The following is a 12,975-nucleotide window of genomic DNA, read 5'->3' as shown; positions in this document are numbered from 1 at the left end:
ACTGAGACTGATTTTTTTTTCACAGATGTTTTTTTCATGGATGTTTACATGATCTTTTCTCGAAGCACAACCCTCCTACTTGAAAGCATTTTTATAGCGTACCTGCCAGTCCTTGAACACATTGTGCAGGCCATTCTTTGTCAGGTGCTTGAAAATAGCCTCACTTTCCTTGAGCACTTCAAAGTTTTCAAATCAAATACCCCGAAGCTTTGCCTTTAGTGGTGGGAATTAAAAAAATCACAGTGTGTAAGACTGGGGCTATAAGGTGGTTGCGGTACACAGGCAATGCTGCACTGATCCAAAAGGTGCACGACTTGATTTGCGACTTGAGACCGAGCGTTGTTATGATGAAGTCGCCAGTCAGTCCGAGTAAGTTCTGGTCTCTTCCTTGCAATGAGCTTACACAGTTAAGCCAATATTGAGGTGTAGTGTGCTGTTGTGACAGCAGCTAAGAGGGAACTGCATGCTGGTGAATCTGTCCATGATAGTCAAAAAATGTGATGTCCATCGCTTTCTCTGCAGATGGGTCAACTTCCGCCTTCTTTGGTGTTGGGGAACCTGGCGATTCCCACACTGCGCTAGTTAGTTTTCCTTCACCATAATGATGCAGCCGCGACTAATTGCCGGTGGTAATCGATTCCAGAAATTCATCCTCTCCCTCAGAAAAGATACTCAGCTCCTCACGTCTTGTCTCCATTCGCGCAGCCTTTTGTTGGGGATTCAACAAACATGGCACCCAACAGGCACAAATGCGGGTCATATGGAGATGATCATGCACTATCGTATAGACACTGCCGTATGAAAGTATCAACACTTCACTGAGATTATCGTCTTGAAGCTGAAGCTCTTCTGTGCGTGTTGTTTGTTTTTGGAGAGTGTCTGCCTTGACCATATTTCTCAGATATGTAAATACTGTCTTAAAAATTTAAATTTATATGTGTAAAAATAGTAAGAAGCATTTTTTCTGCTTTATAGAGGGTAACAAGAATCCCACAGATGAAGGTCAAACTTCAGCGAAACATGTCTGGGGAATAAAAATAAAAATTGTGTTTCTCTGAAGGTGGATCAAAAACGAATCACTGAGATTACGTGATGTTATCCGCTCATCCTCACGTAAAATCACAGCAGCTGTGTTGATGTTCGGTCACAGTAGAAGCGAAAACACCAGGCTCACGTTTCTTAACTTAGACATGTGGGCCTTCTTTGAAGTTCTTGAACCGTCTACACACAGTTGCACGAGGTAGTGAAAGTTCACCGTAAGATTGCTGCAGTTTTTGGTAAGTTTCAGTGGCTGTATGGTTTAAACGAACAGAGAAATTTATTGCACCGTACTGCTCGTCTCGCATCATCTCCATTGTTTCGTACGCGAAATGCAAAGAACGTCTACAAAATAGAACAGTGCTACCCGCCTACTGGTACGAGAGTGCTGCTGTCTATGGACATCATAGATGAAAACGTGCTCTTTTCAAATACTGATGTACTAACGTGAAACTATCTGGTAAGCTACAGGAAACAATCTGTCTCAGTCTTTGTCTATCATCCCTCGTATAAAATACAACTGTTGCTAACGGGTGGGCATTCTTGGAGACAGCATCTTCCGACAGTTAAAGAAGTAGATATTTCGGTCTGAGACCCGATTAATGGGGTGGTGACCGCATTTGAGACTAGTCGTAGTATATTATGACAAAAAGTTTGAAGTATGATACTGTTGAGGACAAAGAGCCGGTCAATTTATAGTGCGTGTGGCGTGTTGCAGGAGCTACGGCGATCGCCCGGAGATGCGGCCGCTGCGGAGTCTGTAGGAGCGGGAGCGCGCCTCTGACGTCAGCCGCCCACACCTAGTGCAGCAGGTGAGCGAAGGACCAGCGGCGGCGCCTCCTCACCTACTGGCTCACCCTGCCCCTTCACAACGTAAACACCCTCTCCTTCTGTCTTTGGGCTGGGTACGGCTGAAAATGGAATCTTGGGTTGCTTTCATGCCTTTTTTTGGAAATTTAGTAATTTATGGGACCAAACAGCTGAGGTCATCGGTCCCTAAGCTTACGTACTACTTATTCTAATTTAAACTAACTTAGGCTAAGGACAACACACACATCCATGCCCTGGGAAGGACTCGAAACTCCGACGGGGGGAACCACGCAGATCGTGACAATTCGCCTCAGACTGCCCGGCTACGCCGCGCGGCCATGCCTTTTTCCGTCGCATGAGACAGAGACATACAAAAGGGATTGTGGAGAAGCAAGCGCTCTCGATCGCTTTTGACAGGAGCAAGATAGCACATAGCCTCTCCTCTGCTGGGATGACTGCCTCACAGTGAGCTCAGCTAGAGATTTCGCAATAGGTTATCAAAAAACCTAATAATTAATACACTTATTTGCAAAACTGAAGGGCGAAAGTAATTTTCTCACTATGTTTCACTGCCAAGGAACAAGGCTCAAAACGTGGACTACACATAGAACTGCTAACGTATAGAACAGAAGGTCTTTCTTTATTCGTGTCAGAGTACACTAAAATGAACAAATACGCAATACATACAAGGAAAACTATACAGTATTCACCTACAACTGGGCAACTTTGATAGCACTGGGTGCTGCAGATGTTAAGTCCTTCGTGCTACAGCTGGTTGGGCATAAGATACATTTGAAGAGATGCCGGGATGTCTGCAGTTCACTGCATTCGCACAGTGTTGTGTTGGCATTTGGCAGTTGGAAGTTCCATTTAAGGATATTGTCCCTCGATCTTGCGACTTCGGTCCGTAGTCTGTTCAAGGGCTTCCAGATGACCCACTTCTTCATGTGTCCAGGCGGCAGGGATTCTTGTAGTGTCATCCAGTTTGAGAGGTGTTGGCATCTTTCTTTCCACTTAGTGAATCGGGTAGCCGCAGTTGATCCTTCTAAGGGCTGTGAAGTTGTTTGAAACTCCTCCTGGACATCAGTCTTGGCTTGGCAGGTTGATGTCCAAAGAGTGGATGTGAGTTCACTGTATTTGATTTACGCCTCTCGATGTTAGCGGCGACCTCTCTTCTGATGCCACATGGAGCAAACCCAGCGAGACACTGAACTTTGTCCATGGCGGTTGGCCTTAGGCAGCTTGTAACAATCGTACAGCTGTCATTTAAGGCTACATCAACCTGCATTGTACCACACTGGGCAAGCATACTCTCCTGCAGAATAGCATAAGGCAAGAGCTGTTGTTCTTCATGTTTGTGGATGTGTACCCCAGTTCGATACCGCCAGTTTCCGAAGAAAGCAGTTTCTGGAGGATACTTTCTGCTTCAGCTTCAGGCAATGTTCCTTGTAGGTTAGTGTACGGTCGAGAGTGACACCCAAATACCTGGCACAGAACAGAAGGTAATTAGAAGAAATAGGCAATGATACGAATGAAACTGACACTTTTATTCAAAGACACTAATTACGCTGAAGTCCCCGCGATTTATTATGATCCACTGGACGTTGTAAAAGACAGGAGGGTATGGTTCTCAGTGCTGTGCAACGTGCTTCGATGCTGGTCCCAAGGTTGTTTAGGAGTTCTTGTGGAAGGGCCGTCCGCTCCTCCACCAGTGCGGATGACATGCTAGTGCATGTACCGCAAGGCGCTTTCCCACTGCACGCCACACCTGCTTTATGAGACTTAAGTCAGGGAACGGGTAGGCGAGTCCATTCGCCGAATGTCCTGGAACAAGAGGATGTTCGGCGAATGGAATGACCTGCCCATTTCCCAGACTTACATCCCACCGAACACGTTTGCGTCCACAGGTGCTGACGACCATCCAGCAGCCATCGACCGCGCTTCTGGAGGAATGACACGGCGTACCACAAGAAGTCCTTACCAATCTTGTAGCCAGCATCGGAGCACGTTGCACAGCATTGAGAACCGTGTCCTATCTTCTGTAAAGGCCAGAGGACCATAATAAATTGCGGTTATTTGTGTTATTACTGGCTTTGAATAAAAAATGTCTTCTGTACTTCTCATTTCGCATTTCTTTCAGTTACCTTCTATGCTATACAGTAGCACTTCTTTCTATGTATGGTCCAAGTTTCATGGACAAATTTTTCTTGGCAGTGATAAACCATGCGAAAGTTACTTTCGCGCTTACCTTTTTCACACCAGTGCATAATGGAATTTGTAATTTAAATTTTGCAGCTACATGTAAAAGTACCATTTGCTGAGTCTGACAATGATGAACAAATTAGTTTCTGCAAAAATTTCAGATTTTTCGTAATTTTTACGAGGACAAGATTTTAAAGCTACAAACTCGAAAATGTAGTAATAAATGTGTTGTACCATAAAATCAACACCCTGATGTTTCTGTTGCGTTACATTTTATTTTTCGAGATTTTCATGAAGATTACAATTTTGGCCCAGAATAATCTATAGTATTGTAGACTATCTAACCTTTAGAGAATATTCCAGTACTGCGTTCCTGTTATCAGTTAATTTCCAGGCTAATAAGTACCGCTAGGTGAAGAGGGGAGGAAGTGGTAAGTTCGGATCGGAAGTGTTACGAATAGTTTTACTAAAAAAAAGTTGTAGTGGATGTAATTAATCAAACAGACCAATCAATCAAAATGACAGTCACAATCGCGCTATTTATTTTGTCGCCAATCGGTTTCAACCCGCGATGGGGTCATCTTCAGGGCAATTTACACCATTTGGTCGCTCGCTGGAATTGTCACCCTGCCTGTGCACAGTTGGTAACTATAGTTACACGTTACATTGGTAACTATAGTTACCAACCGTGCACAGGCAGGGTGACAATTCCAGCGAGCGACCAAATGGTGTTAATTGTCCTGAAGATGACCTCATCGCGGGTTCAAACCGGTTGGCGACAAAATAAATAACATGATTGTGACTGTCATTTTGATTGATTGATTATAAGTAAACCAATCGCTGATATCTCCACGCAGCTATGTTGTCTGAAAATTTAATCAAACAGAGACTCCAATTTTCGACATTATATTCTAGAAACCATTACGTAATATAGAAAAAAATAGTAGTCGGATTGAATTAAAATTCGGAAACGGATTTGAGAATTGGTGTTACGTGAGGATGCTGCCTGAGTCGGCAGTTGGATGCACTAGTGCTAAGAAATGGTGTTCCCATCGCCGTGCTTTGAGAAAAGTGACATCGTTGTTGTCAGGAGGCGGTCGTTGTGGGCACTTTATAACGAAACCCGTGGACGCGTAACCCTAGCAGACGGAGAGCACAAGCCTCGGGTGGCTGTACAAGAAAAAAAGGAGCCCTGCGTACATGTCAGTAAAACTACGTCAGCATTCCAGTTTCATTTCATGAATTTGAGCATTCGCGTGGATTGTACTAAAATACAAATACACTAAATTGAATTCTGCTCTCAATGTTTCCAATATTCGTGAGTTTTTGATTGCAACCTGTACCCAAAATCAGCATGGCGAGCGGAGTATTTGACTTTCCACTTTATGGGCGAGCACAGTTATTAAAGACTAATCTGGCCTATGTTTAATACAAATCGTAACCGTTATTAAAGTAACTTAAGTAGAATTTCGAATTTGAACTTTGCCAGATGCTGAGGAAAGATTAACAGTTGAACTTACAAGTTCGTGGCGCCCTCCATCGGTAATGCTGGAATTCAATGTGGTGTTCGCCCACCCTTAGCCTTGATGACGGCTTCCACTCTCGCAGGGATACGTTAAATCTGGTGCTGGAAGGTTTGGTCGGGAATGGCAGCTCATTCTTCACGGAGTGCTGCATTGAGGAGAGGTACCGATGACGGTCGGTGAGACCTGTCACGAAATCGGCGTTCCAAAACATCCCAGAGGTGTTCTATAGGATTCAGGTCAGAACTCAGTGCAGGCCAGTCCATTACAGGGATGTTATTGTCGTGTAACCACTCCTCCATAGGCCGTGTACTATGAGCAGGTGCTTCATCGTGTTGAAAGATGCAGTCGCCTTTCCCGAATTTCTCATCAACATTGGGAAGCAAGAAGGTGCTTAAAACATCATCGTAGGCCTGTGCTATGATAGTGCCATGCAAAACAACAAGGGGTGAAAGCCCTCTCCATGAAAACCACGGCCACACAATAACACCACCGCCTCCGAATTTTAGTGTTAGCATTACATACGCTGGTAGATGACGTTCACCGGGCATTCGCCATACCCACACGCAGCCATCGGATCGCAACATTGTGCACCGTGATTCGTCACCCGACACAACGTTTTTCCACTGTTCAATCGTCCAATGTTTACTCTCTTACACCAAGCGAGGCGTCGTTTGGCATTTACCGACGTGATGCTTGGTTTATGAGCAGCCGCTCGACCATGATATCCAAGTTTTCTCACCTCCCGCCTAACTGTCATAGCACTTGCAGTAGATCCTGATGCAGTTTGGAATTCCTGTTTGATGGTCTGGATAGATATGTGCCTATTACACGCTACGACCCTCTTCAACTGTCGGTGGTCTCTGTCAGTCAACAGACGAGCTCGGCCTGTACGTTTTTGTGCTGTACGTGTAGCATCACGATTCCACATCACCATCACATCGGAAACAGTGGACCTAGGGATGTTTAGGAGTGTGGAAATCTCGCGTACAGACGTATGCCACAAGTGACACCCAATCACCTGACCACGCTCCAAGTCCGTGAGTTCCTCGGAGCGCCCCATTATTCTTCTCCCTCACGATGTCTGAGGTCGCTGATATGAAGTACCTGGCACAATGCACCTAATATGAAAAACGTGTGTTTTTGGGGGTATCCGGGTAGTTTTTATCACACAGTGTATGAGAATACCCTATGTGAAGAAAGCTAGCAGATATTAACATGATCAACCTTTCCAGGACTGATGCTGATTTCTGCAGCGGAACTTATTTTGTTGTAGGCAGCTCATAATGTTTGCCGGCCGCGGTGGTCTAGCGGTTCTAGGCGCTCAGTCCGGAACCGCGTGACTTCTACGGTCGCAGGTTCGAATCCTGCCTCGGGCATGGATGTGTGTGATGTCCTTAGGTTAGTTAGGTTTAAGTAGTTCTAAGTTCTAGGGGACTGATGACCACAGTAGTTAAGTCCCATAGTGCTCCGAGCCATTTTTTTCATAATGTTTAAATGCGGAGTAAACATAGTGTTCTGATGAAAGTGTATCGGATCGAAATTGAAATTCGAACTTACCTTTTCGCTCTACCAGTCGCGTCACAAGAGGGAGCATAACGAGCTAACTTTCACTTGTCATCGGCTCTTCTCCTTTCCTTGCAAACTGTGCACGCTGCAGATCTACAGGAACAAAATATCCATCATGTTGAGTGGAAGAATTATTTAATGCTGCTAAACGAACAAATCTGTCTGCCAAATTCACTGACGTAAACGACCCTGAAAATGGCAGATCTTCATGGCAGGCGCCCAGGAACAAGTTTCTTGGAAACGGCGAAACTGGTCGGCTGTTCTCTTGATACTGTCGTGATCGTCTGTAGAAAATCATTCCGGTTCGATGGAATTACGACTAGGCGACATGGTGCTAGAAATCCGCGCCTTAACACAGAACGTGGCTCGCTCTGTAAAGCAAGTTAGGCGGCGATCCGAAGCGGATGTGACCACAAGGTAGAGTGCTGATGCAGGTTCAAGTGCCGCATTGTGCAGAAATTAGGCACTGTATTGACGTAAGGCGCGGCGTGCATTCGCGAAGACGGCGTTGTGTGTTTGTGTAATGGGAGAGTGCGTGAGCGCGCTGGTGAGGCTGAGAGGTGCGTGATCAGGCTGTCAGCGAAAGTGCGCCGCCTGGACCCGGGAAGCTCACTTTCCAGGCTACTCCAGCTCTCTCCAGCGTCCAGCAAGCCTGCACTCCTGCTACCCGCCAGCTACTGCCCAAGGTGTGTGATTCGGAGCTACAGCGGCTGACAGTGACTGATGCTACCCTCTCTTTTCTCTTACGTTGTCTGTTCCTAATTGGATCGGAACGATAGCTGTGTCACACACACAACGGCCCTGTGAATTCAATTCCAAACCGCTCCTCTATGTCCCAAGAAGTGACGCTATGAAACAATACCACCTAGCATTAAGTAAAACTGGTACTTTTTGCAGACGATACTAGCGTTATAGTAAATCCCATTACAGCGAAACCAACAGAAGAATTAGTAAATGATATCTTACAAAGCAGTTTTAAGCGGTTCTCCGAAAACGGATTCTCCCTAAATTTAAAAACGAAAACATTCATTTCTATACAATAAATAGTTGTACCAACAGTTGATGTAACAGATGAGCAGAAGTTAGTAAATAAGGTACAACAGAGCAAATTTTTGGATGTATAAATTGATAAAATCGAACGGGAAGAAGCATTTATTGAGTTTCTTAAACAACTAAGTTCGGCTACTTCTGTTCTCCGTATAATTGCTAACCTTGGAAACAGATGTAAGAGTCTCAAGACATATATTGTATGTTTCCACTCGATAATGCCTTAAGGGGGGTAGGACGTCAAACGGGCCGACTTGGAGCAGAAGAGGCATCACAGGACATTTTAATTTCCAGTGTCTATACTTTTACAAATAAATTCATAAAACTTTGTCAGCATCACCAGGAAGGATTCAGGATTCACACTCTTTGCAGTGGAAGTTCGAAAACATAACAAAATAAAAAAATTTTACGTGTGAAAATTCATCATTTTTTCACTTACTAATGGCTGCATTTGTTGCTAAAGGTACACTTTCCTTCATAAGTTAGAGAGATTCTTCTATGAATTTTGCACAGCATACATACCATACTTACAGCTGCATGAAACTCTAGAATTTATTTAATTTATGAAAAAAACGAATGAGCTGTTGTATTTTAAACTTCATGTTTAGAAAAAACATAAATTTTGTAGTTAATTACCTCAATTTTGACCACAGTTTTTAATAGATTTGGAAAATTCTAGAGTTTCGTACACCTTGAAGTCCTACCCCCCTTTCTGGGGGAAATCATCACTTATAAAGAAAGTATTGATTGCTCAAAAGTGAGAAGTAAGAATAATGTGTGTTTCTCACCCGTGGAACTATTCAAGGAGCTAGGCACATATATTCGCTAATCAAATTCGTCGTATGTGACCCGTCACAATTTGAGAAGAACAGTGATATCCACACTACAGCACTAGTGGGACAAAGTACTTGTATTAACTATTTTTAAAGCTGTCAGAGGGACAGAAACGAGTTCGATATGGAGCAACAAAAGTCTTTGAACATCTGTCCAATAACATAAAACGTCTGACAGTTAGCGAAGTACGTTTTAAATCTAAATTAAAATAATTTCTCCTGGACAACTCCATCTATTCTGGCCAGGTATTTCTTTTTAAAACTGGTGGTGTAGATAGTGTGTGTGTACATTAACGTATCCTGTAAGCTGACTCGTTTCACATCAATTCGATAAGAGTTATTCAAATAATACCTGGAACTAACTAATTAACTGGTGACGGGGATCGGTCCGTCGGATGGGGACGCTGAGCCGGCCGTCTCCTTGCTGCTCTTAGAGAGAAGAGGCTATTTGCCAGCGCCGGTTCTTTCGGCATCTCCAATGCGAACACCAGACCATATCACACTACACTACAGGCACAACTTTACAGTTGTCTACACTTGACAGGTACACTTATGAATATGATACTTAGCGGAGAAAAAGCGCCTTGGGGCGCAGAGTATAGGTAGCTGAGCCGGGATCTCCCAACCATTCATGCCATAAGACTATTTTTTTTTACACGCATTATCAGGATACACATTATTCACCATGAAATAGAAATACAAAAAGAAATACTGTAATGTAATGTGCGACATTAGCAATCTACACTGTGCAAAAAATGCAGATGTGGTGGCGTATATAACAGAAGAAACAACGTTTACGGTCACTGGTAGTTTATTTGACTTTTGCACTTTCCTGTCAACTATTGCAGTAAACAGAAGTTAAATAAAATGATTCACTGAAATGTAAGTTGTGACCACTAAAGGATTCGACTTCAGAACAACGCTTAACTATGAAGAGTGCGTTCACCGAAGACCCTTCACCACATTGCCTGCTCTGAGTATTTAAAAATTTTATCAAGTACGTGCAATAGTCGGAGCAGTTGGGTCGTTCAATTGCACATCGTACACCCCTTAACAGGGGGCTGGTTTTGATCGTATTTGATCAAAGGCAGCTACCTGAGTTTAAATATCGCAGTTTACTTTATTACACTATGAGCACGCAGAATTGTGAAATGAAAACAAGTTCTTGGAAAGCAGAACAGACAGAACAGCAGGATTCATTCACAGATTGGAGCGTAAGAACACGTAACGTTAACGCTACTTTTTACGCAAATGATTACTGCTATCAGTTTCATATATGCGAGAGTGAGTTTGGCTTTACAGATACAGTATTATCAGGAGCATTCAAAAAGAAATGAGTCGGAGGCTGTACAAGGAAAACCGCTGAAGGGATCGTAATGGAATTGGCTACGGAGAAAGTGTGGTTCCCATAAGAAGGCTGAGGCCTCTAGAGAGTCGGGCGCAGAGCCACGTGAAGACAGAGCGAGCACGTGTATGCGTCTAGCCTCCACTGCACTCAGTAGTGCTGGAAACAGCGAAACAGCGTTTTCTAGAAAAGCGCAGAGGTAGAAGTGCCTTTCCTGACAGCGAAATGAGTACGTTGAACGGATATTCATCGAAGAATGGCCAAGTGTACGGAGTGCGCTGCATGTACGTTGCAAGAGTCAAGGCGTGGCGTAAGCCGTTGTCGTTGGCCGACGACGCACGGTCTGCAACGCCACACCTCATTACCAATACCAGTGTCCAGCACGTCGATGCCCTCAGTATTGAATATCGGTAATTTACGGCGGCAGCCATTCTCCCAGAGGTCGGACTGTGCGTCGGACATGTAGTGCTCTCGCTACACTTGTGCCATTCGTCAATGAATTTCCGCTCCCCGTATTGCTTCCGCTGCAACGAAACGCACTAGACCCCTTCACTCTTCTCAAACTTCCGTTTCTCTGTTTTCGGCACTACTAAGATCAATGGATGGTCGACACGCGCACGTGGTCGCTCTGTTGTTACCTGGGTATAAATCCACGACCCTCTAGACGCGAGTTTGGGGCTCATCCTCTTATAGGGGTCGCACCCTTTTTTCACAGGAACTCGTATTTGGTCCTTTCAGCGGTTTTTGATTTACAAGCTTTGGCTCATTTCCTTTACAATGCACCTTATTAACTTGGCGTTGTAATATCCCAACAACACTATCATCGTTTAACGCTACACTTGTTATAAAAGCACCCAACTCCAGTTATATCGTTATCTCGCATTCTCACGCCTCACGTAATTGCTACTCGTACTTCCCGCTCCAACAACTTCAATATGTCCTCCTTCGGGGCAAGTCATGGCTCCCTTGTACTTTTAGCCATTCGCCATACCAAACTATGTTGTGGTGTTCATTTCAGCATTGCGGAAGTTGGCTATTAAGTAAATGTAGAACACTTGGCCACAATCATACTTCTGGAACACTTTCGACCTTACCAAAGTAGCGTTTTTATACGACTGTATATGAGAGCCGGCCAGAGTGGCCGAGCGGTTCTAGGCGCTACAGTCTGGAGCCGCGCGACCGCTACGGTCGCAGGTTCGAATCCTGCTTCGGGCATGGATGTGTGTGATGTCCTTAGGTTAGTTAGGTTTAAGTAGTTCTAAGTTCTAGGCGACTGATGACCTCAGAAATTAAGTCCCATAGTGCTCAGAACCATTTGCAGCGAGACGCTTATTGTCTTTGAGAGGTCTCCTAATTGTTATACATCTTTCTTCTACGTACTGTCACTACCCATCTATCAGTGTTGCTCTCTGTCTAAAATACATTTGGTTATATTTACAAAATATTTGTTTATTTCCACTAAGTTAAAAATCATTTCACAATTAAAATATGATTTTGAGCATAAAGGTCGATTTACAGTAATTTTCGTTTTACCATTTACACACAGAATCGATGTCGCTTGTTAGTTGCAGCTGTCGCTTATAGATGACACCGGCTCACAGGAGCTGCCTTCCTCAGTTAATGTGACTTACCGTAGATGATGAGAGCATATTTAATTGTGACATTCATACGTAGTATATGTCTTGTGGCAAAGCAGCTCGCTGGTTATGCATGTTAAAACTGGAAAATAATACTAATATGTCATTAAGATACTAATGGGTGTCTCAGTACAATATCCCACTAGAGGTTGCTCCTCATTTTAAAATAAATCTGTATTGGTATATTGTACAGAGGCGGACAAAATTATGGACACACCAAAAGCACTACACATTACCTTGCCTAATACGCTTTTGAAAACCCGTTGACATTCAAAACAGTTTTCTCGGAATGGATAAACGCAGATCCTATACGGCTTTGAAGGTAACCTTATACTATTCTGCGTGTAAAATAGTGGCAAGATCAGGTAACACTAATGGAGATATACAGCGATAAAGCAACCTTCACTCCAAAATCGACCACAAAGGTTCGATAATATTGAGATCTGGTGTTTGCGGTTGCTTGGGGAGATACAATTTAGCCTCGCGCTGACCACCTAGCCAGCTGGCTCGCTGCCAACGGAAGGGGGCCGAGTTCGATTACCGACCTGATCGGGAATTTTTCTCCGCTCAGGGACTGAGTGTTGTCCTCATCACTATTTTATCATCACCGACACACAAGTCGCCTAATTGGCGTCAACTAAAAAGATTTACACCTGGTGGCAGAGAGCCGCCACACGAAAGAAAGAGAGAGAGACACTCGAGCTTACAAAACGAGTCCTGGATGATTCGAGCTGCGTGAACAGGGAACCTGTCGTCTTGCAACGTAACATCACCATTAGGCAATAAGCACTGCATCATGGGAAGGACTTGATCGGCGGCGTTGTCTCATAAACCTTCCGTATTGTGCCTCTTCAACCACCAAAGATTTCGGCTCCCTTGGTTACGATAGCGCCTACCACGCGAGCACCAACAATGGGCCCACGTTCGAAGACACTTAGCTCCGACGTACTGCACTCCCAAGTACACGGAAC

At 44.2% G+C, this 12,975-nt stretch overlaps 1 protein-coding gene across 7 annotated transcripts in view; it reads left to right on the top strand.

Annotated features, from left to right (window-relative positions):
* The window catches only part of LOC126342556 (diacylglycerol lipase-beta-like), an 822,641-nt gene that overhangs the window by 570,752 nt on the left and 238,914 nt on the right, over window positions 1-12,975 (top strand). For 3 of the 7 annotated variants that reach the window (XM_050001868.1, XM_050001866.1, XM_050001871.1), the window contains exon 3: window positions 1,757-1,850. The exons of 1 other annotated variant lie outside the window; for it this stretch is intronic. The gene's annotated coding sequence lies outside the window, so the exon portion shown is untranslated. Of the gene's footprint in view, window positions 1-1,756; window positions 1,912-12,975 lie in introns of all 7 variants that reach the window. 3 more of the 7 variants (XM_050001865.1, XM_050001867.1, XM_050001870.1) reach the window with 1 other exon arrangement.

The sequence above is a fragment of the Schistocerca gregaria genome, chromosome 1 (assembly GCF_023897955.1).
Source record: "Schistocerca gregaria isolate iqSchGreg1 chromosome 1, iqSchGreg1.2, whole genome shotgun sequence".
In the NCBI taxonomy this organism is placed as follows: Eukaryota; Metazoa; Arthropoda; class Insecta; order Orthoptera; family Acrididae; genus Schistocerca; species Schistocerca gregaria.
This window is presented reverse-complemented; position numbering and strand designations above follow the sequence as displayed.